We start from the raw sequence: 23,836 nt of genomic DNA, 5'->3' as shown, positions 1-23,836 counted from the left end.
TTCTCTCATCTGTAAAATGAGGATCATGGTTCCTATCTTTCAAGGGCTGTCACGAGGATTAAAGACGATGTGTATGAGATACGTAGCATATGTAGCAAAGTCAGGATTTTAAACTGGTGGATATTATTCACTTGTAATTTGAATACTACCATTGGTAAGAAGGCATCTGATTATAAAATTAACACCTAAATAGTAGATGTGTTTCAAAGCAATGTTTGTGGCTCTCAAATGCCGCTCTGGGTGAAGGGAGACAGGATTAGAGCAGCTGGCCATGGTCTGTTTGCACTGGAAGAGACCTCATCCAATCCAATCCCATCTTCAGAAATAGGAATCAGAGGACAAAGGAGGTTAAATATCCCTAGGCCACAGGCTAGGGTTGATCAAGCTTTACTCAGGCTCCACGGAGAATTTTTTCTACTAGACTTTGTCCTTGGGACCTGTCTTGGCCCAGCCCAGTTTTAGCAAGAATCCTGCTGTCGGTTTAGAGAGAATTCCTCACCCCTGGCACCTGATCACATTGGCTTTGCCTTCAGCAAGAATTCCCCTCTCCCTGATGTCTCTGCTTAGCAATTTTCCATCCACTGCCCCCGACTCCCCACCCTTAGTCCCATTCTACCCACTGATTGTAATCCACCCCCCACCACCAACCGCTGTCTTTGTGTATTTGGCGTTGAGGCAGCCCTCCAGCCTGTCTTGTGATCATCTTGACACCTATGACCACAGTCCTGAATCAAGTCTCCCCTGCTGTCTTCACAAATGTCAGAATAATGCTTTCTGCGACTATAACTGAAGACTCCTGACTCCCTATACCCCTAAAAAGGCCCATGTGCTTCTTGGTTGCATAAACAGAAAGCAAATGAGCAGACTGCCATATGGGATCACCGAGCAACTGGGCAGTGGGCTCCAAAGGGCAGCACCATAACCTGACAGAAACATGCTGGAGTCCAACTCGGCCTTGTGTGTCTTTGCTTTTTGTGTCCATATTGTTAGGTTTTCCAGTAGACTGAAACTCAGAGGATATGCTGAGAAGCACCATCCGATCTGTCTTCAGACAAGTTGCACGTTTTGACCATTACCCTAAGTTTATCCAGTTGCTCCCAGGGCCCAAGCAGCAAGTGCTGGTAGCTGAGGACCCTGCAGGAATCCAAAGAGATCCTTGAGCCTCCAAAAGCCCCCTCCACCTGCTGCTCCAGAGCTCCAGGCTCCTTTTCTGAACTGTCCAGGGGCACTGCCATGAGGCCCTCCTCACTGCCAGCCTGGATGGGGGCCCCTCCCTTGCCTGTTGGAGTCTCACTGCTCAGAAGAGGCACGTGGACACACACGGCCTCCTGCCCTTGCCCTTTTCCACCTCTCCCCCCAGCAGGACCATGGACCCCTGGGCGATGACATTGCCATGGAGACAGAGTAGAGAGATACTATGGTGAGCAGGTAACTGCTCAGGAAACCAGAGAAGCTGGGAGGCCCTGGCATTCTGGTGCTCAGGATGCTGGTACAGGTCCCAAGCCAGGCCTCAGGCTGAACCTCTAAGACTTCAAATCCCAAAGCGGGGCTCAGGGCAGCTCCTTCCCTGATTATAGCCAGCCCCACCCTCCACTCCCACCCTCCCCCACCACACACACACACACACACACACATGCACACACACACACACATGCACACATGCCTATCACAGTGAAGAGATTCACTCACTTAACACAGAATCACTGAACATCTACTATGGACCAGGTCATTATAGACCAGCATCCAGACTGAAAAGTCCAGGAGGGAAGGTTCAGAGGGAAGTAGGCCCACTGGGAAGCACTATAAGCAGCTGCCATGCTGGCTTCTAAGGCAGGACTCCAAGGAGGTGAATCTGCAAGGCTGTGGGTTCCTTATTTGCAGGCATGTAATCCACACTAAGGGCCCAGAAGGCTCCCTAGCACCTTCGGCATCTCCCAGGTTCTGGAGGACTGGCCAGCTGGATAAACTTGACAATGGGGTTCCCTCGGGTCTGTGGTTTATAATGCAGAGTCTGCTAGCCTCTGAGTGTGGTCCCAGCCCTTCTTCTCTCCAGGGGGATCTCATTCCTCCCTTCCTCTACTCCCAGTAAAGCTGAGCTCCGGGGCAGGAGCCCAGCTCTCCGCACTGTTGCCTCCAGTCCCCCTGCCTCAAGAAGCAGTAGTAAATGACCTCCAGAGACACACCCTGCACATGATCAAGCCCTGTCCATACACTCAGGTTGCTACTATTATTACTATTCCCTGGTGGAGTCCAGAGATTCTGTGGCAGACTGGAGCATATGAGAGAAGAACAATGCTTTGTATAAGGTACAAGGTACTGAGTTAGAAGACTTGGCTTTTGGTCCTGACTCTGCCCCTAAGAGACCTTGGATGATTCCCTTGGCCCCCTGTAACCTCAGTGTTTTCACTGAAATGAGTGTGTTAGACTGAGGACCTGGGCACACAGGAGACATTTAGTAAATGTCTGTAAGACCAAAGTTGAGTGAGCAACTCCCCATCTCTGTGCTCCTTCCAACTACATCAGGCACTTAGTATTTGCACCCAGCCACCAGCATCATGGTGAAAAAGGCAAAAGGAGAAGAGAGCGGCAGAAGATAAAATGGTTAGATGGCATCACCGACTCAATGGACATGAACTTGAGCAGAGTCTGAGAGATAATGGAGGATGGGAAGCCTGGAGTGCTGTAGTCCATGGGGTCACAGAATCGGACACAGTTTAGCAACTAAACAACCACCACCACCCTCATGGGGCCTCAGCTAAATTGCTGCAGGAATTCAGGTCCCCACAACCCTTCTCCTTTCTGAAACATTTGAGGGACCCCCCCTTCCTTCTCCTCTCACCCCTTAAACTTTTCCCCTAGCCTCCCCCTTACTAACCACCTAGGCAGCAAGTCAGTGGATCCCTTTTAATCCTGAAGTCCCAGTCTTACTAATTGCTTTCTTTCTTGTCCTCATTTGCTTTCTAACTCAGGAGATGAGGTTTCAATCAGATAAGAAAGCAGCTGTTCTAAGAACAGGTGTCTGGAAGGGAAGTGGTCCTGCTGGGAGGAAGCAAAGGATGTCTCTAGGGACCAGGAAGGAGGGAGGCAGAAAGCTTCTGGTAATGGGTTGAACAGTGTTCCCCAAATTCATGTCCATCCAGAACTTCAGCATCTGACCTTACTTGCAAATAAGTCTTTGGAAAGATAATTAGTTAAGGATCTAGAAAGGATCATATGGGATTAGGGTGGGTCCTAAATCCAAAAGCTGGTACCCTTCTAAGAGAAGAGCAGACAGACAGACACAGGGAGACAAAGACGATATGCAGATGGGGGCAGAGATTGGAGTTACGCTGCCACAAGCCAAGGAAGCCAGGAGCCATGAGAAGCTGCAAGAGGTAAAGAGAGCCTAGAGCCTTCAGAGGGAACACAGCCTTGCTGGCACCTTGATTTCAGGTTTCTTGATGCCTTGGAGCTCAGGGAATCCACAGAGGTTTGCACCCATCTCTTTTCACATTCTTTTCTTATCACACTTGGGAGCCAAGCAAAAGTAATTAGAAATGAAGACAGCAGACGTTTGACTTTTCCAGCCAAGGTTTCCTGGGTTTTATCCAGCTTCTTCAAGATATGATGAATCAGATCAATTTTGAGCAAATCTCAGTCTGCTCTGCATGAGAACAGTCTTCATTCACTCACACAACAATTGTTTACTGATATCCTACCAACCACCAAGCATATGCTCAAGGTAGGGCCTGGAAACTCCTCCTTCTCCTGTTCTTTCCCTGCTGCTCAGCCCTAAGATCTGACTGACGACCAAGGAGTGACCAGTGTACCTTATTATGTTATTGTGAATGACAATAACATAGCATTTAAAGGCCTTCGCACGTCATACGCTATATAGAGTGAGCACCAGCTTGCCAGCAGTCTTCTTCTTTATGAGAAAAGGGGAACATTAATAGCCATTAAGGCAAGCCCATCACTCAAAGCTGTAAGCCCCTCAAAATACGTGAAGTGCTCACTTGTCCTACTTCGTTTCACTTATCTGTATTTTCCAGGCAACAGAGCAGATCTGAGTAATAAGGGTCATCGACTCAACAATTCTGGACCTAGAAACAGGAAGAAAGGACAAAGGGATGATTTTTGGAGCTTGGTTACATTGAGGAAACTTTTGCAGCGGCTACCTGAGGCCAAACTGTGTGGCAAACACCATCTCTGTCTATCAAGCACAGTACAGGACACAGGCTTGGTGCAGTGGGAAATGGGTCGGTCACCGGCAGGTCTGGGATCTGGGTTTGGTCTGGGCGTAGCAGCCCTGAGACTTAGGGGAAGCACTCTGACTGAAACCATCCACCCTGGCCAGGCACCATAGAAACCATTTGCGTGACTTATTTTACAACAGGAAATCCTAGTAAGGAACATGGAACTAGTAAGTCACCATCGACCAGAAGAGTTCAGGGAAGGTCAAAAGGAGACACCACGTGTCCGACCACCTCCCAGAATCCTTCTCGCTGGCATCCATCTTGGCTGAGCAATGCATGTGCCACCAGGAAGGATTCTGAGTCAGATGATTGGTCAAAGAAAACCCGGAAACTAATCCCATCACCATAAAATCCGAGACTGCGAGCCACGTGGCAGAGCAGTTCTCCTGGGTCCCTTCCCAATAGTCTCTTGCTTTGTCAGCATGTGTTTCTCCTCAGACAATTCATTTCCAAGTGTTAGACAAGAGCCCACTTTCGGGCCTTGGAAGGGGGTCCCCCTTCCTGCAACAACACTCTGGATGCATCACTCAGTACCTCTCTGGGCACAATTTTTTCATCCACGCGTGAAGAGTTATTTGAGGTTCCTAAGGTTATTTACAGCCTTGACACGCTGGGGGCTCTCCTGTCTAAATCTCTTGCTGGAGGAACATTCTAGCCTGCCTTAATAATGTGGGGGAACTTAAGGATGAGCAGAAGACAGCATGTCCTCCTATCTTATTATTGTATGTACATGGGGTGCGGGGGAATTCCCCTGATCACAGTCTTGCCATGTGGAATTCAGTGAAGCTGGTACCTAAGCTTGGAAAAGTAAGGACTGCATTTTTGCCTTTGAGGAATTTATTATCTAGTGGGGAAATGGACAAGTAAACAGGCAATTACAGTACACCATGATAAATCTTACACTTCTTCCTATGGTAATATAAAGGAGGGTCCTAGCCCAGGCTGCTGGAACAGTATAGGGGAAATCACTGAAGACTGCCTGGAAGAGGTGGTGCCTCTGCTCAGTTTAAAGGCGGACTAGGAGTTAGCCTTTCAGGTCAGGGGCTGGAGCATTCAGGCAGAGAAAACAACATACTCAGGGGCTGAGTGTGGGACAGAGAGCGCAGAGGATCGAGTGTCCACCGGTCCTTTTTGTTCCTCTTCCTTGTAATCTCCAACCCTTTCACCTCTCTAATTCAAAGCTTTATACCATCACACTACCCTTTTTTTTCCTCTTCTCATCTTTCTCTTCCACTCTCTTTAGACAAAGAGAAGAATGTAACCTAATGAGTTCATGAGCAAGTGAGGGAGCAAGGAGAAATCTGGCGTGTTGAGGTGTGGAAAGGTGTGTAGTGGGTCCAGGAGGGGGCTCCTCCCCTCCTAGCCTCCACCAGGGCACTTCTTCCCCCGCATTCCTTCCCTGTGACTCATGACCACCTCACCCACCCTCTCATAAGACCCTGTTCTCTTGAGGAACCTGCCACCTCTCTATGACCCCTCCATCCCTCTCTGTCAGGGTCACCCACAGATTCCCAGTCACATCCCCTGCTTCACTGACGACTGGCATGTAGCTCAACGTCTTCCACTCCAGCCCATGTCCTGCCACTGACTGGGTGGAGTCGGCTCCAAGTACCTTGGCCTCTCAGCTCCTTGACCCCCCATCTCCAGTACACGCTCCACTTCAGTTCACCTGTTTTCATGATTGCGTCCTGGACCTTGTCATCCGCCAGGACTGCTCCTCTCTGAAGTCAGACACTTTGTTCTCTTCCTCTGTGACCACATCTCGTTCTCTCTCTCTGCATCCCAGTTCAGTCGATCAATTACTCCAAGTATAGCGGGTCTTTGACCTCATTCATACCATCAGTCCACCGATTCTAATTCCTCTTTAATATCCATAGATTGTCTTTACTTTCCTTTCTAGCTGAATCAGATTTCTAGCCCAACATTCAGACACTTTTATGGCTGCTGCTGCTGCTAAGTCACTTCAGTCGTGTCCGACTCTGTGCGACCCCATAGACGGCAGCCCACCAGGCTCCCCCGTCCCTGGGATTCTCTAGGCAAGAAATGGAGTGGGTTGCCATTTCCTTCTCCAATGCATGCAAGTGAAAAGTGAAAGTGAAGTCGCTCAGTCGTATCCGACTCTTAGCGACCCCATGGACTGCAGCCTATCAGGCTCTTCCGTCCATGGGATTTTCCAGACAAGAGTACTGGAGTGGGGTGCCATTGCCTTCTCTGTCAGACACTTTTACAAATATCCTTAATTTCCTTGCTTCTTTGTCCTTAAATCATCCTTGCCTTCTCCCTTGCTTTCATCTTCCTTGGGCCATCAATCATCACAAGTTCTATTGAATTTTAAATAATTTTTCAAATCACCCGTCTTCCCATCTCCACTGCCCACCAGCCTCCAGCACGACTGTCCCAGACAACTGGAAACCCTCCTCACCACTCTGCTTCCAACTTCCTTCTCTACCATCAGGTCTCCCACTGGGCAGCCTCTGCGATTTTTATTTTAATGCAAATGAAATCAATTGAATTATTCTACTGCCTAAAATTTCTTGATGCCCTCAGGATAAGATGACTTCTTGTTGCCCTCAGGATGGAGTCCAGTCTTCTTCACAAAAGCCTCAGGGTTCCTAGTTTGGCCCCTGCCCCTGCCTCTGGCCTCACCTGGGACTGTTGTGTTAGTCCCTCTGCTGCTGCTGCTGCTGCTAAGTCACTTCAGTTGTGTCCGACTCTCTGCGACCCTATAGATGGCAGCCCACCAGGCTCCCCTGTCCCTGGGATTCTCCAGGCAAGAACACTGGGGTGGGTTGCCAAGTCACGTCCATTCTCTTTGTGACCCCATGGACTGTAGCCTGGTCCATGGAATTCTCCAGGCAAGAATACTGTAGTGGGTAGCCATTCCCTCCTCCAGGGGATCTACTGTGCCCAGCTCAAACTCCATTCTTCAGCCCTTAGTTTCTTTGAGTCCCTTGAATACTCCACGCTCTAACCTGAGGTTGGTGACAGCGGGATATGGCAGAAAATGCCCTGGGGGGCAGAGGTGAATCCTAGTCCTGCTCTGCTCTGCTCTCTTGCCGTGTGACAGTGGGTCCTTCCCAGATTAATGCTCTATGAGTCAAATCCCAACTTGTCTAATTTCCTCATCTGCAATGACATCCTTCTTCCCTCCAGAAGACAGAGGATAAAACTAGGAGATGGGGAAGGATCCTGTGGACATTTAAATGCTTCCTACTCATTATGATGGAATAATGATAGTGAATGTTTACTAAAAATTTGCCACATGTCAGGCATTAGGCTAAGTACTTTATATGCATGATTCATTCACTTCCTATAAAACCTTACGAAGTGAGTGTCATGGTCATCCCTAGTCTATGAAAGAAAAATGCTGATCTCAAAGGGGTTATAGTAATTTGATTGAGGTTTCTGGCAGAACACAAGTCTGAGCCTGCATCAGTCTGGCTTCCAAGTTTAACTTCTGAATCATTTTGTTGAATAGTTAGATGGGCAGGGAGTAGGTATCTCATTTTTTAGAAGTGATTTTAGGAGATAGATTTAAACTATTATTACTTAATAAATAAGGGTCTTAGGTAATGCATCTCTGTACTCTAAATTCCGGCTTCAGAACAAACCACCTAAAGCCCCAAAGATCACTCCCAAGGAGTGTTCCATCCTGTTTGTTTTCAGGCTGCCAGGCTGATCTGGACCAACACATCTGTATGTGTTTCCTTGACGGTTCACCCAATACCTTCTCCTCTGCATAGGTGACTGATAGAAGCAGGCTCCAACTATTCAATAACCCCTACTTCCATGCCCACAACTGTGAAGATTTTCTAGCCAAACTATAAGGTGCTCCCTGATGAAGGTACCCAGAGAGTGCTGATGATGAAAGAGGGATGAAGCATCTTGCTGAACCCCTCCACCTGTAGCGGATTCCCCAGATACAGCAGACATCCTTGCTGGGTTTCAAGTAAGTGTGGCCATAGGGAGGTAAACTGTCACTCACCCAACTCCCTCACTCACAAATTTAAGTGACTAACAAATGCTTAACATCATTTTCGTTTATCATAGCTTCAGGAGAAATTTGAGACAGACTCTCTGTTTCAAGGAGATCTCAGTCAGGTGGGGAAGACCAGAAATGCATCACTGAGAGATCAGCATTGAACATTAAGATGGCAATATAAGAAAGGAGCACAAGAATTGTCATCAGAGTAGAAGGATGTGCATTCATCTTCCCCTGTGAGAATTCCAAAATTGCAACCCTGCTGCTAAACAACCATCAACAGGATATATGTTGGATCCCACCAAAAAAAGATACCCCACATCCAAGGGCAAAGGAGAAGCTCCAACAAGATGGTAGGAGGGGCAAAATCACATTTAGAATGAAACCCATACCCGCCAGAGACGCTCGGACGGCTCACACAAAACCTTGTGTGCACCAGGATCCAGAGACCCCACAGAGACTGAGCCAGACCTGCCTTTAAGTGTTTGGGTGTCTCCTGCAGAGGCACAGGTCAGCAGCGGCCTGCCACGGGGACAGAGGTTCTGCCTGCAGCAGACCTGGGACACGCAGTGTGTGGCATAAGCCCTCCTGGAGGAGGTCGCCATCAGCCCCAACATAGAGCCGCCAAGCACATGACCTACAAACTGCAGAACAATTATGCCAAAGAAATCTCACACTGTTAAGAAAGTTCTAGGACCCACAACAGATTTCCCAACCTGGGGATCCGGCAAAGGGACTGAGAACCTCCAGGGAATTGGACTTTGGAGGCCAGTGGGATTTGATTACAGAACTGCCACAGGACTAGGGAAACAGACTTGGAGGACACAACAAAACCTTTTGCACACAAGGACCCAGGAGAAAGGCACAGTGTCCTCACAAGGGACTGAGCCAGACTTGGCTGTGTGTGTCCAGGACACTCTGACGGAGGAGGAGGTGTGGGTCAGGGGCACTGAACACGACAGTGCGGGCATAAGTCCTTTTGAAGGAGGTTGCCTTTACCACAATTACCCCTGTCATAGCTTGGCCTTAGGCCAAACAACAGGGAGGGAACACATCAACAGAAAATTGGATTAAAGGTTTACTGAGCATGGCCTAGCCCATCAGAACAAGTCCCAGATTCCCCCACAGTTAGTTCCTCCCATCAGGAAGCTCCACAAGCCTCTTATTCTCATCCATCAGAGGGCAGACAGAATGAAAACCACAATCACAGAAAACTAACCAAACTGATCCCATGGATCACAGCCTTGTCTAACTCAGTGAAACTATGAGCCATGCCGTGTAGGGCCACCCAAGACTGACAGGTCATGGTGGAGAGTTCTGACATGGTCCGCTGGAGAAGGGAATGGCAAACCACTTCAGTAGTCTTGCCTTGAGAGCCCCATGAACAGTATGAAAAAGCAAAAAGATACAACACTGGAAGACGAACTCCCCAGGTTGGGAGGTAACCAATATGCTACTGGAGAAGAGTGGAGAAATAACTCCAGAAGGAATGAAAAGACGGAGCCAAAGCGAAAATAACAGCCAGTTGGGGATGTGACTGGTGATGGAAGTAAAGTACAATGCTGTAAAGAACAATATTGCATAGGAACCTGGAATGTTAGGTCCATGAATCAAGGCAAATTGGAAGTGGTCAAACAGGAGATGGCAAGAGTGAACACTGACATTTTAGGAATCAGTGAACTAAAATGGACTGGAATGGGTGAATTTAATTCACATGACCATTATATCTACTACTATGGGCAAAAATCCCTTAGAAGAAATGAAGTAGCTCTCATAGTCAACAAAAGAGTCCGAAATGAAATGCAGTACTTGGATGCAATCTCAAAAATGATAGGATGATCCGTTTGCTTCCAAGGCAAACCATTCAATATCACAGTAATCCAGTCTATACCCCAACCACTAATGCTGAAGAAGCTCAAGATGAACGGTTCTATGATGACCTACAAGACCTTGTAGAACTAACACCAAAAAAAGATGTCCTTTTCATGATAGGGGACTGGAATGCAAAAGTAGGAAGTCAAGAGATAGCTGGAGTAACAGGCAAGCTTGGCCTTGGAGTACAAAATGAAGCAGGGCAAAGGCTAACAGAGTTTTGCCAAAAGAACACACGGGTCATAGCAAACACCCTCTTCCAACAACACAAGAGACAATTCTACACATGGACATCACCAGATGGTCAATACCGAAATCAGACTGATTATATTCTTTGCAGCCAAAGATGGAGAACCTGTATACAGTCAGCAAAAACAAGACTGGGAGCTGACTGTGGCTCAGATCATGAACTCCTTATTGCCAAATTCAGACTTAAATTACAGAAAGTAGGGAAAACTATAGACCATTCAAGTATGACCTAAATCAAATCCTTGATGATTATACAGTGGAAGTGACAAATAGATTCAAGGGATTAGATCTGATAGAGTGCCTGAAGGACTATGGACAGAGGTTCATGGCGTTGTATGGGAAGTTGTGATCAATACCATCCGCAAGTAAAAGAAATGCAAAAAGGCAAAATGGTTGTCTGAGGAAGCCTTACAAAGAGCTGAGAAAAGAAGAGAAGCTAAAGGCAAAAGAGAAAAGGAAAGATATACTCATGTGAATGAAAATTTCCAAAGAATAGCAAGGAGAGATAAGAAAGGCTTCCTAAGTGATCAAAGCAAAGAAATAGAGGAAAACAATAGAATGGGAAAGACTAGAGATCTCTTCAAGAAAATTAGAGATACCAAGGGAACATTTCATGCAAAGATGGGCTCGATAAAGGACAGAAATGGTATGGACCTAACAGAAGCAGAAGATATTAAGAAGAGGTGGCAAGAATACACAGAACTATACAGAAAAAATCTTCATGAACCAGATAACCATGATGGTGTGATCACTCGCCTAGAGCCAGACATCCTGGAATGTGAAGTCAGGTGGGCCTTAAAAGCATCACTATGAACAAAGCTAGTGGAGGTGATAGAATTCCAGTTGAGCTGTTTAAAATCCTAAAAGATGATGCTGTGAAAGTGCTACATTCAATATGCCAGCAAATTTGGAAAACTCAGCAGTGGCCACAGGACTGGAAAAGGTCGGTTTTCATTCCAATCCCAAAGAAAGGCAATGCCAAAGAATGTTCAAACTACTGCACAGTTGCACTCATCTCACACGCTAGTAAAGTAATGCTCAGAATTCTCCAAGCTAGGCTTCAACAGTACATGAACCAAGAACTTTCAGTTGTTCAAGCTGGTTTTAGAAAAGGCAGAGGAACCAGAGATCAAATTGCCAACATCCATTGGATCATTAAAAAAAGCAAGAGAATTCCAGAAAAACATCTACTTGTGCTTCACTGACTATGCTAAAGCCTTTGACTGTGTGGATCACAACAAACTGTGGAAATTCTTCAAGAGATGGGAACACCTGCCTCCTGAGAAATCTGTATGCAGGTCAAGAAGCAACATTTAGAACCAGACATGGAACAATGACTGGTTCCAAATTGGGAAGGGAGTATTTCAAGGCTGTGTATTGTTACCATGCTTATTTAACTTACATGCAGAGCACATCATGTGAAATGCCAGGCTGGATGAAGCACAAGCTGGAATCAAGACTGCAGGGAGAAATATCAATAACCTCAGATATGCAGATGATACCACCCTTATGGCAGAAAGTGAAGACGAACTGAAGAGTCTCTTGATGAAAGTGAAAGAAGAGCATGAAAAAGCTGACTTAAAACTCAGCATTCAGAAAACTAAGATCATGGCATCCATTCCCATCACTTCATGGCAAATAGATGGGGAAACAATGGAAACAATGACAGACTTTATTTTCCTGGGTCAAAAATCACTACAGATGGTGACTGCAGCCATGAAATTAAAAGACACTTGGTCCTTGGAAGAAAAGCTATTAAAAGACACTTGGTCCTTGGAAGAAAAGCTCTACAAAAAATAGAGACACTACTTTGCCAACAAAGGTCCATCTAGTCAAAACTATGGTTTTTCCAGTAGTCATGCATGAATGTGAGAGTTGGACCAGACAGAAAGCTGAGCACCAAAGAATGGATGCTTTTGAATTGGGGTGTTGGAGAGTCCCTTGGACTGCAAGGAGATCAAACCAGTCAATCTTAAAGGAAATCACTGCTGAACATGCATTGGAAAGACTGATGCTAAAGCTGAAGCTCCAGTACTTTGGCCACCTAATGCGAAGGGTGGAGTCACTAGAAAAGACCCTGATGCTGGGAAAGATTGAAGGCAGAAGGAGAAGGAGAGGACAGAGGATGAGATGGTTGGATGGCATCACCAACTCAGTGGACATGAGTTTCAGCAAGCTCCAGGAGATGGTGAAGGACAGGAAAGCCTGGTGTGCTGCAGTCCATGGGTTGCAATGAGTCGGACACAACTGATGACTGAACTGAACTGAAAGCAGTACCCCCAATACCCGCTAGCTGTGCAAGTCTGAGCAAGTTTCACTTAACCTCTCTGAGCTTCAGTGTTCATATCTGCAAAATGGAGGTCATAATAGCTATCTCAGTGGTTTGCAAAGATCCATAAGGTTAATTTCTGTGAAAGTGGTGCTGGAGAAGACTCTTGAGAATCTCTTGGACTGCAAGGAGATTAAACCAGTCAATTATAAAGGAAAGCAACCCTGAATATTCATTGGAAGGACTGATGCTGAAGCTGAAGCTTCAATACTTTGGCCACCTGATACGAAGAGCCAACTGATTAGAAATGATCCTGATGCTAGGAAAGATTGAAGGCAAAAGGAGAAGAGGGTGGCAGAGGATGAGATGATTAGATAGCATCACCAGCTCAATGGACATGAATTTGAGCAAGCTTTGGGAGGTACTGAAGGACAGGAAAGCTTGGCATGCTGAAATCCATGCAGTCACAAAGAGCTAGACGTGACTTAGTGACTGAATAACAACAATATGTGAAAGTGAGTTACAAATGAGAGAGATTACTATTGTCTCATGGGTTTTAAAAATGAAAATGGAGTTCCAAATGCAGCTTATCATTACCGTTGCTCTTTAGGGAATAAGACAATTACTTAAAATGCTTAAAAATTCATGTAGACTGTAGAATCCCTCTGCCTTGAATGCTCTTCCTTCTGATATATACGTAGTTCACTTTCCTACGTCCTTTGTCATTTTTCACATGTCACTTTCTCAATGACGTCCATCCTGATCACCTATTTAATAATGCAAACCTTCCTTTCCTCCCACCCTTCAGCACTCCACATCACCTAACCCTAATTAATTTTGTCTTTTTCCAAGTACTTATTGCCTTCTAACACATTTATGAATTCACTCTTTATACTTATTGTTTATCATTTTTCTCCTCCCACCAAAATGTGGGCAGGGATCTTTGTTTCTTCATTGGTGTATTTGCAACCAAAATGAGTACCTAGTATATAGTAGCTTCTCAATGATTTTTGCTCAATGAAAGAATGAAAAGTGAAATGTATGTTGAATGGCTGCCACATCAGAAGACATTCTTGCAAGACTGGGTACAGGAAGGCAGAATACAGAAATCAGCAACCTGGTCTTGGGAAGATGGTGGCTGAGAAGTTCATGACCACAATGTGTGAAGCATGAGTGATTTAGAATCCTAAAATAACAAACCAGAGAGCACACCTTAAAACTCACAGAGGCAGTTTTAATCCAATAAGAGGAATCCATCTTTATACATGGAAAATGAAGAGACTCCATGTCATTGTATAAGAAAAGTTTGAATAATTTCCAAGTGTGAATAATTTCCAAGTTTGAATAATTTCCAATAGTTTCCTACTACGAATAATAAATTATTCCAAATCCTAGCAATTTAAAGGGCTTTCCTGGTGACTCAGAAGGTAAAGAATTCACCTGCAATGTGGGAGACCTGGGTTCGATCCCTGGGTTGGGTAGATCCCCTGAAGAAGGAAATGGCAACCCACTCCAGTATTCTTGCCTGGAGAACCCCATGGACAGAGGAGTCTGGCGGGCTACAGTTCATGGGGTCACAAAGAGTTGGACACAACTGAGCAAAGAGACTCCGTGTCATTGTAGAAGAAAAGTCTGAATAATTTCAGAGCGTGTATTAGTTTTCTACTAGGTATAATAACAATTTAAAACAACAAAAATTTATTATCTCATAGCTCTTGTGGGTCAGGAATTCAGGCAGCTCAGTCAGGTGGTTCTGGCTCAGGGTCTTTCAAAAGCTTGTGGTTAAGACCTTGGCAATGGCCATGGTCATTTGAAGGCTTGTCTGGGGAGGGAAGATGGGCTTCCAAGATGGTTCATTCATGTGGCTGTTAGCAGGAGGCTTCAGTCCCTTACCATGCAGACCCTTCCATAGAGCTGCTTGAACATCCTGATGACATGGCAGCCAACTTTCCCTAGAATGAGTGATCCAAAGCAGAAGAAGGTGGAAATCATTATATCTTTTATGATCTATCCTCAGAAGTCACAATCTGTCATTGATGTATTATTCTATTGCTACACAGGTCTGCCCTACTTAATGTTAGAGAAGATTACAAAATAACATGAATACCAGAAAGCAGGGAGTATTGAGGGTCATCTTGGAGGCTGGTTACCACAGAATGAAACTCAGGAAGAATGCAGAATGTGTGGCAGCTGCATAGGTCTATGGAAAGTGGTCATCATCTCCACCCACCGCCTTTGGCTCGCCAGAGATGACTGGCCAGAGGGCAGAGTTGGTGCCACGAGTCATCAACAGCAACTCCAGGCCTTCCGCTGTACACAGTGCTCAAGGCAATGTATGGAAACATGGATCCATTTTAGGGTGCCTGACTTCTTCCATCTGGGACCCTGGATGCTGGCTTATGCTTGCCAACACATTTCTCTTGTTGATCCTGCCATTAATAAATGAAAGAGGAGAGGGAGCCCAGAGTGTAAGAAAGGAGCGACCACATGGCCTAAGGAAGACGATCAGGGAACAGAATATCAGTGTGGCCTCAGAAATCTCCTACCGTGGTTAAACAAACAGTAAGGCTTTCTAATTGGCCAGAAGTATATGTGTCAATTAAGAAAAGAGTCCTGCCCAAGGAAGGCTTCATGAGAAAAGAAAAAGCCCCAAAGAGGATGTTTCTTTCATGACTGGAGACTCTTAAGGCCGCAGCTATCGTGTTCCATCCTCCTCTCTCAGGCAGGTCCCATACTTCATCTAAAAAAAAATGGGTAGCATTTGCTCCTGCTGAGAGAGTCATTTCCTAGGCAGGTTGATAAGAAGTCTAGGGGTCCCCAAAGAGAGAGGGGTCTGGAATTCCAAGGAGGAAGAAAGGACAAACTTTTTTTCCTCTACATTCCTTAGATTTATATAACAATAATGTATCCTGCCTGAGGACAGTCTCTGGATTAAACCTTCTGGCTAATCCTGTTGTCTTAAAATGTAAATTATGGGAGTAGGTCTGGTGAGGTCTTTACAACCTCCAGACATTCTTTGGATTCATTGGAGAGTATATACCTCCATTGCTAACACTAGCAAGCAGGTACTCTTTCTACCCCCTTCTGATGTCTATGTCAGAAGCTTTCTCTATCTCCTTTATACTTTAATAAAACTTTATTACACAAAAGCTCTGAGCGATCAAGCCTCGTCTCTGGCCTCGGATTGAATTCTTCTCCTCTGGAGGCCAAGAATCCCGCCGTCTTGTGTGATTCAGCAACAACCTTTCACTGCCATTGCTGCTGCTGCTAAGTCGCGTCAGTCGTGTCCGACTCTGTGCGACCCCATAGATGGCAGCCCACCAGGCTCCCCCGTCCCTGGGATTCTCTAGGCAAGAAATGGAATGGGTTGTCATTTCCTTCTCCAATGCATGAAAGTGAAAAGTGAAAGTGAAGTCGCTCAGCTGTGTCTGACTCTTAGCGACCCCATGGACTGCGGCCCACCAGGCTCCTCCGTCCATGGGATTTTCCAGGCAAGAGTACTGGAGTGGGGTGCCATCGCCTTCTCCTTTCACTGCCATTAATGACTCCAAAAGATGGACAGTGTGCATTTCCACCAGCTTCGGAGATCTTAGAAAAAGAAAAATCTCCTTGTCCTTGGGCACAATATATTCTCTTTGTTTTTCATGTTTAATAAAAAGTGGTCTGTGCCAGAGTGCCCCACACCATATGACAATGACAATCAAGAAGACTTCAATCAGAGGAGGAGGAGGAGGCAGATGAAGGGCCTGAGAAGCCAGGAAGAAAACTGAGGCTGTGCCAAAGCATCACCACGAAGACCAACGCCTCCTCCTGGCTTGTGCGTGGTAAGATGGGAGCTCAGCGGAACCTAATTCAAAGGGATGACAAGCAACTTGAACCCCTCTCGCTCAAGATGAGTAAGAGCTTTCGACAGGCAAGTGCCAAAGAATTGTGGTGCAGATAAATAGAATGGAAGAAAGAAATGTAAGCTTGAATTCTGTGAAAGTTCTAAAAACATGCTTAATTTCAGACATGTAAAATCAGAGGCTGAATTCGTGCAGAAGAAAAACAGCTGAAAATGTTCCTCCTGAAGTTTCTTAATAACTAACAGTCATTGGAGTTAACATTTATAGAGTGTTTCTTTTTGTCAGGGACACCCAAATGTCTTACATCTAAATGCCTTAATCAATCACCACAACCCAATGAAGTCAGTATTAATATACCCACTTACAGATGAGAAACTCAAGATGATAGAGGTTAACCAACTTGTTTAAGGTAACATCAGTTCAGTTCAGTATTTAGAGTCAGGATTCGAATTCTGGCAGGCTTACCCCAGAGCCCACAGCTGTAACCACCACACTATACTGTTTTTAAAGGCTTTAAAAAAGAGAACAAATGCTGGTGAGTATCATTCACAGAATTCATGGGGAGATTCAACACAATGGTCTAGAAGTCTTCCAGCTCATTACAGAGTGAACACCATGATCTCATCACTTCAGTGGAGCCTTCTGTGCTGCTGAATTTCAACCCCTTGATTTTATTCCTGAAGAAATCAATGTGGTCAAGCATCCTGCTCAGGGCTACTGGGCCTCTACTGCCTCTGTCCAACAGAAAAGCACTGACCGCCAACCAAGCTCCCATGAGTTACTCCTGCATCTGTGCAGGGTCCCAGGCCATGCTACTCCCCCACCCCACTCCCCCGCTGCCTCTGGAAAATCTAGGAGTTTAGTCTTGGAGATGTAACAAGTTTTCACCCCGTGATAATAAGAAAGCAACACCAAAGGCCTAAAGGTTGGAAGAAGTCTGGGTTTTACCGTTTGGACAGTTCAGTTCGCCCTGGAGAGGTGTGACACAGGAGGTGATATTATCATTGTTTTTCAGGAAAGCTTGTATCAGTCCATACACTCCTGCTCCTCCACTCCCAGGCCTCCTCCTGCTCCCACCTCCCCCACCTCTGCCCCCAGCACTTGCTGAGGTTCATTCCCAGTGCATTTCATCCAAAAAACTCCTAGATCCAGTTGCCAAACTACTTCCTAGATGGTCCTCGGCTTTCAGAATCCCAAGAAGTTATTTCATCCTTTCTTTCCCCTCTGCTATCTCCTCCTTTCCTGCCTTCATATGCAAAGGTCACAGTCACTTCAGTTTATCAAAGAAAATGCCTTCTTATCCATATTCTCTTCCCTCATTCTGTATGCCACTTACATAGGTCAGAGAGAAGCACTGTTTTAGCATCAGATGGTCTGGCTTTGAATCCCCTTATTAGCCATGACCTTGTGCAAGCTATCTACCTCTCTAAGTCCACACTTCTTCTGTAAAATGGGGATAATAATAGTGCCTGTTTCCTAGAGTTGTCATAAGAATGGGAGTTGAAATAAAAATGTCACGTGTGCAGCACAGGGTCCTGCACAGAGCAAATGCGTGACAAATGATGGCTGTTATGATGATTAGGTCAGCGACAGAGGGACTGGTGAGTGGGGTCACTTGTTCAGAGCAGCCCTTCTAAGGAAGCCTGTGAGTAAGCCACTTTCCCAGACCAAAGGTTCCCGGGGAATTGCTAGTGATGTTGCTGCCTGGGGTAATAGAAAGGAGAGGAGGCAATTATACAGCATGTAACAAAAATAATTTCATTTCTAATGCCTTTCCCCTGCTGGGCCACTTAGACTCTAAACAATAACAGCAACGTGGGGGTGCAAATGAGGCACGTTCTGAAGGAGCCCAGTGACAAATGCACGGGCCCCACGACTCACTTTGGCTCCCAGACATCTGCAGGGGAATGTCCTTGGGGACTGTGGCTGCCATTCTGTGTGCTGAGCCTCAGCACCCTGGAAGCTGGGTCTGCCTGGGCTGACTGCGGGCTTATCGACAAGGTCCCTTAGGGCCGAGTCTATCTGACTTCACTTAACCATCCTATGTCTGGGAACACGCTGATATCACTCAGAGGGCTCCAGGGAAAGCCAGGGGTCCTCCCTTCTTTCCCTCCCCCATCACTGGAGACAGTAAAGAATTTCCCCTGTCTGTTCCTAGAAAACGTGCAAATCCTCGCAGGTGCCATCAGATTATGTCAAATCACCCATCTGTGCCACACTGATGCCTTACACACGCATACTGAACATCAACTGCTTCCAAGGGCCCTCAGGAGTTCACTTCTCCTCAGCTCCCACATCCATGACACTGGGCCCACACTCTCAGAGGCCCCCATGGCTTCCAGGGCTCTGAGTTTGGGACCCTGCGTGGACATAGCCTTTTCCATCCCTGGGATAGGGGAGTCCCCAGGCCCAAGGGCATCATCTCTGGCTCCTTCCTGTTCTCTGAAGCCAGCAGGGGCCTCTGCTCCCTTAGAGACACATTCCCAGGTCTCCTAGGGAAAGAGGAGGCTGCACCCTCCCAGGGGGCTTCACACCTGCCAAGGGGGTTGATTTACCTCATTCATCAGATTGAAAGGGAGAAGAAGAGGGGAAATGTACAAGACCGGAAGGGCAAATTTCTCTCCTTTCTCTGGACCCAAACACGAACAAACCAAGTGGCTGAATCGTGGAGTTTTTCTCCTCCACCCACATGTACTGACACTATAATCAAGCTATTTTCCAAGCCTATGCATTTAGATAATATGATTCTATTGTTTAAAAAAATAACAACAAGAAAGAAATCTTCCATTACATTGGTGATGGGGACAGGTTAGAGGCAGCGGTATATTAACATCAGATTCCAACACTGCTGCAATAATTAAATAGACTGGAGATAATATCAGTCTACCACCCAGAACTGGTAAATAAGCAACTTGCTTAGTGGCTCTATTTAGTAACCTGGAGAGCTCATACAGAATTCCAAAGCAAATGCTGGAGTCTTCCCAGGGCCATAAGAGGCCCTAATGGGGGGTGAAAGGAAGGAATATGACACTGGGTGTCATCTAAGTGAGAGGCCGCACACAGGGGAGGATGCCTACTGGGAAGTCGAGCCCTTCCTGCTGCCTGTGGTTTCCAAGTACTTCCTAGATGCAGGATGCTCTCCTGCTAGCAGAGCTCCTGATAAGACAGAGAAGCTTTGATTGCCAAGCTCAATCCTGGTACACTGGAACTGCAAAGTTTACACCACTCTTTTTTTTTAACGAAATTTATTTACAGGCTATATGCTTAAAGTTGGTCTCCTACTTTATTTTATTTTTTTTAACTTTTAATTTTGTATTGGGGTGTAGCTGATTAACAATGTTGCAATAGCTTCAGTTTCAGGTGGACAGCTGAAGGGACTCAGCCACATATATACATGCATCCATTCTCCCCCCAGTTCCCCTCCCATCCAGGCTGCCACATAACATTGAGCAGAGTTCCCTGTGCTATACATTAGCTCTTTGTTGGTTATCTATTTTAAATACAGCAGTGTGTACATGTCCATCCCAAATTCCATAACTATCCCTTCCTCCCAGCAACCGTAAGTTCTTTCTATAAGTCTGCACCACTCAATTTTTGGAGAACTTTCCTAACAGAAGACAGAAACCATATTTCCAGACTAAAGAAAAAGCTGCTGTGTTTGGAGTCAGGAACATCCAGAATGACTTCTGAGGAAGTCCAAATAATCTAAGGATTTTAAAGTCCTGGTAACTATGTCTGAGGGGAAATGGAACCGACTGGGCAGTCATCCTGTTCTTTTCAAGCCCTCATATCTTAGGCTGCTGTGACGTGTGATACACAACCTGATTCTAGGAGATGCTGGAGATATGGCTTGGGGTCCCAGCATTATAAATCAACTTTGATTCTCCTCTCCCCTCCTCAACCTTCACTGTTGGAGATTCCTGGATATTACGCCACATGGGAGGGAGAAATAAAGGGTGGCAGGTCAGAACGTGTGAGTCACTGGAAGGGGAAGGGTTGGCTCAAGAGTCTCATCACCCTCTGCCCCCCACCCCCACCACACACATCACCTGTGCTATCTTCATAGCTTCTTCCTCAACACTGAAACACAACTTCCACGTGCAGGGAAGATGGAGACAGCTCCCTCCAGACCGAGTCCACAGGCCTTTCCCCTGATACATGTTTATACAGAGAACAGGGGCCTTAGACCAGTCTAGCTTCAGCAGGGCAGCCCAAAGTACGTGTGAAGCCAAATTCTTATGAGATCCTGAGCTCCCTTTGTTTCCACTGGTAGGAGGGAAAAAACAGGCTTTCTCTCAAGTTCAGATTCTCCTACATCACTGCACATTCTAGACAAATAATTCAACCTTGCAGGTGAAGAAAAAAAAGTGACTAGCCCACAAGCCTTATCACTGGCCTTATTCGCCCCTACAAGCTTCCCAGCTTTTATAGAGCACAAGAACCAAATCGATGCAGTCAATATGTCACTGCCAATAGGGCACACGTGGCTACCAGCCTTGGGGAACATGATGTGCTACTAAGCTGAACTAATCACTCCTTGGCATTTCAGGAGCAGTTGGGTTAGCAGATCACGGCATAAGCATACTGAAAGACGATGATTCCCCTAGAAGGGGAGGGGAGGGAAAACACACTGGGTTGGCCCCCAGAGGAGACTCAGTATTTACAGGTCAACGTAAAACCATATTGGTGATTCTTAGAGAGACCAAAAATCTGTTTTAGAAAAAAAGGGAAGCCCAGGCAGATTCTGTGGGAGGAGACTGGGCTGCATCCTCTATCACAGCAAAGGGACTGAACCAGGAGGTTGGTTCATCCACAGTCCCACATCCGAAGAATTTAACACGTGTAACTGCAGAAGGCAAGGGTGTTGACTCAAGACCTTAATCATGTTCTCTCCTGTTAAGGAAGTAATAACTTGTATGAGAGATGATTTCTTAACCCAGTGTACATATGAATCACCCAGAAATATTGTTAAAATATACATTCCTGGGCCTCTGCTTGAGACTCTCATTCGGCAGTTCTTCAGATAAGAAACAAAATCATGCATTTTAAACTAGCTTCTCTGGTGATTCAGATACAGAGTTTATTAAAACAAAATTCAGCTCTTAGAGAAATGCTGTCCCAGACCTCTGTAATAATTCAGAATCTCCCATGTTTCAGGCACCTTCCTCCCCCAGGATGTATAGGTAAGATGGAAGGAACTCAGAATGTTCTTCAAGAGACCAAGGCTGGAACCATGGTGGCCCTCACTTGGCTCTCAGTCTAACCCTGTCAAATGTCTTCCCCACCAGATGTCTAATTTCAGAGATGGCATCAGCAGCCCCCTCCAAGTCAAATATATCAGGAATCCTGAATACTAAGCAGACAAGTCAAAGGCAGGGGACTGGGACACAATGAATCAGCTCACTAACTCTCTTGCAATTGGTCACATGCACCACAAACCTCTCTTTCTGTCCACCCTCATTAAATAGCAACAACAGGGAGAAAAATGAAACAACAAAATGATTTCTTTTTCAAGTGGTCCTTATGCCACAGGATGAATCAGGGGTAAGCAGAGTATTTGCATCCAATGGGGTAAGAATCACTGTTCATGCCGTCCTGGGGAGGAGAAAGAATTAGCCTGAAAGGTTTGTAGCCTGGTCAAAATCCAGAAATAGTTGGATCTGAAGAAGGAACTAGAGAGGGATCCACAAAGTGTCTTGCACCTCACCAGCCTCAAGATCCCCCAGGACAAAAAGTATGGGGTGCTAGGGGGGCGAACAGTATGACTCATTCACTCAGATAGCTTCCCTGTGGCTGAGAGAAAGGACCTGTCCCTACGGAGCCGCAGTGCTGTGACCTGTGTCCATGGCGAAGCCTGTTGTGTAGACGCACAGGCACCCTCTTACCTCTGCTCTTCAAGAGGAACGGCTCATAGGCTAAGGGCGGCAGCCAGGGATGGACACGCGCTCTGTCTGGCGCTTACAGCTGCCTCTTGTTTCTGTACACCACCCTACCGGGGCTTTTGGTCCATTCCAAAGTAGAAGAGTCACTCTTTGCCTCTGCGCCTATCGTCACCCCCATTCCCAGGTTGAGATGGGTCTGAAACCCCAACCTGCTTCCTCAACTGAATCGCAAACGGAGAGACGGCCAAGAACGTAAATTCAGAACCAAGGACAGAGGCATATTAGCCATGAGAGCAATTAGTTAGAACCAGCCTCTCCCTCACCCCTGGCTTCGGTCCTTAGAAAATGAAGTCTCCAGGTCGCACAAATGCAGAGTTGCCAAGAACAATCCTTTTCCCTCCAAGGCGATCGGAACTCTGGCCGCGCGCACGGGGGGCCCCTAGCTTTGGTGCCGGGCGAAAAGTGACCTCCCGAGATGGTCTGGGAGCCGGCCGCCCTGCGAAGCCGCGGGCCGCGGGGCTCGCTCTCGGCGCTCCGCCGGAGGCTGCACGGCACTGCCCGCCCGTGTCCGGAGCGAGGATTCGCACCCGGGCGGCGCGAAGGATGCCCAGAGTGTGGGAGAGGGGATAGCCGCCGATGTTCCCTTCGCCCCCGGGGAAGCGGCCGGACGGAGAGTTCGGGAAGATCAGGGCAGGTCGGTCCCCGGGCAGATGAGCGCCAGAGTGGCAGGACAAACTTCTGGTCCCAGCCGTGCCGCCCTTCGAGCTCCCTCCTCCTCTCCCACTGACCCTGCCTGGGCCTGGGCCGCCTGTCCTGAACCCTATTGGCGCTTACCTTCAAGCCATAGGGCGCCCGGGGGCAGAGACGGCGCCGGCTGCTCGAGGCTTCCGGCTCCCGCCGCATCCACGCGCGGCCGCCCCTCCGGCAGCCGTCCGGGGCCGCCGCTCTCCTCGGCGGGTCCCTGGCTCCCGGCCCCGCCGCGCCGTTCAGAGCCCCGGCGGGCAGCCGCTTGGCCGGCTTCGGCCCGCGGGGAGCAGTGGACGGGCCGCGGCGGGGCGGGGTGGGGCGGGGCCGGCCGGGCGCTGGGCGGGCGAGCGGCGCAGAGACCTGGCGCGGAGGCGGCGCGGTGCACCGGGCAGGCGGCCGGCTTCGGCACTGAAAAGCTGGACAGCTCCGCGGCGCTCCAGCGCGGAGAGCGCGGGTGGGCGGGGCGGGGCCGCCTGGACCACGGGGCGCCTCGAGCCCCGCCCCTGGGACAGACCCCGCCCCTGGGACAGGTCCCGCCCCTCCCGCCCCTCCCCCTGCGCGTTGGTAAGCGAGCCTCCAGTGCCCGCAACACCCGAGGCGCTAGCAGATGGAGATTGCCGCCATCCTTGAACTTTTGAGGCAGATGGAGCCCAGGCAGGAACTGAGCCGTCCCACCACACCCCCAAAGTAACAATTTGTAAATGACCGGCGGCAGGGACAGGTGTCGTCGCCTGTCTCTTCCCTCCTTTGAGGAG

At 47.4% G+C, this 23,836-nt stretch overlaps 1 protein-coding gene across 1 annotated transcript in view; it reads right to left on the bottom strand.

Moving 5' to 3' along the window:
- Positions 1-23,514, bottom strand: part of DRD2 (dopamine receptor D2) — a 70,677-nt gene extending 47,163 nt beyond the window's left edge. The window contains exon 1 of the mRNA XM_045162998.1: positions 23,169-23,514. The gene's annotated coding sequence lies outside the window, so the exon portion shown is untranslated. The remainder of the gene's footprint in view (positions 1-23,168) is intronic.
- Positions 23,515-23,836: the final 322 nt, after the last annotated feature.

Source organism: Bubalus bubalis, chromosome 16 (assembly GCF_019923935.1).
Source record: "Bubalus bubalis isolate 160015118507 breed Murrah chromosome 16, NDDB_SH_1, whole genome shotgun sequence".
In the NCBI taxonomy this organism is placed as follows: Eukaryota; Metazoa; Chordata; class Mammalia; order Artiodactyla; family Bovidae; genus Bubalus; species Bubalus bubalis.
Note: the sequence above shows the minus strand (reverse complement) of the source record. Positions and strands in the feature narration are given on the sequence as shown.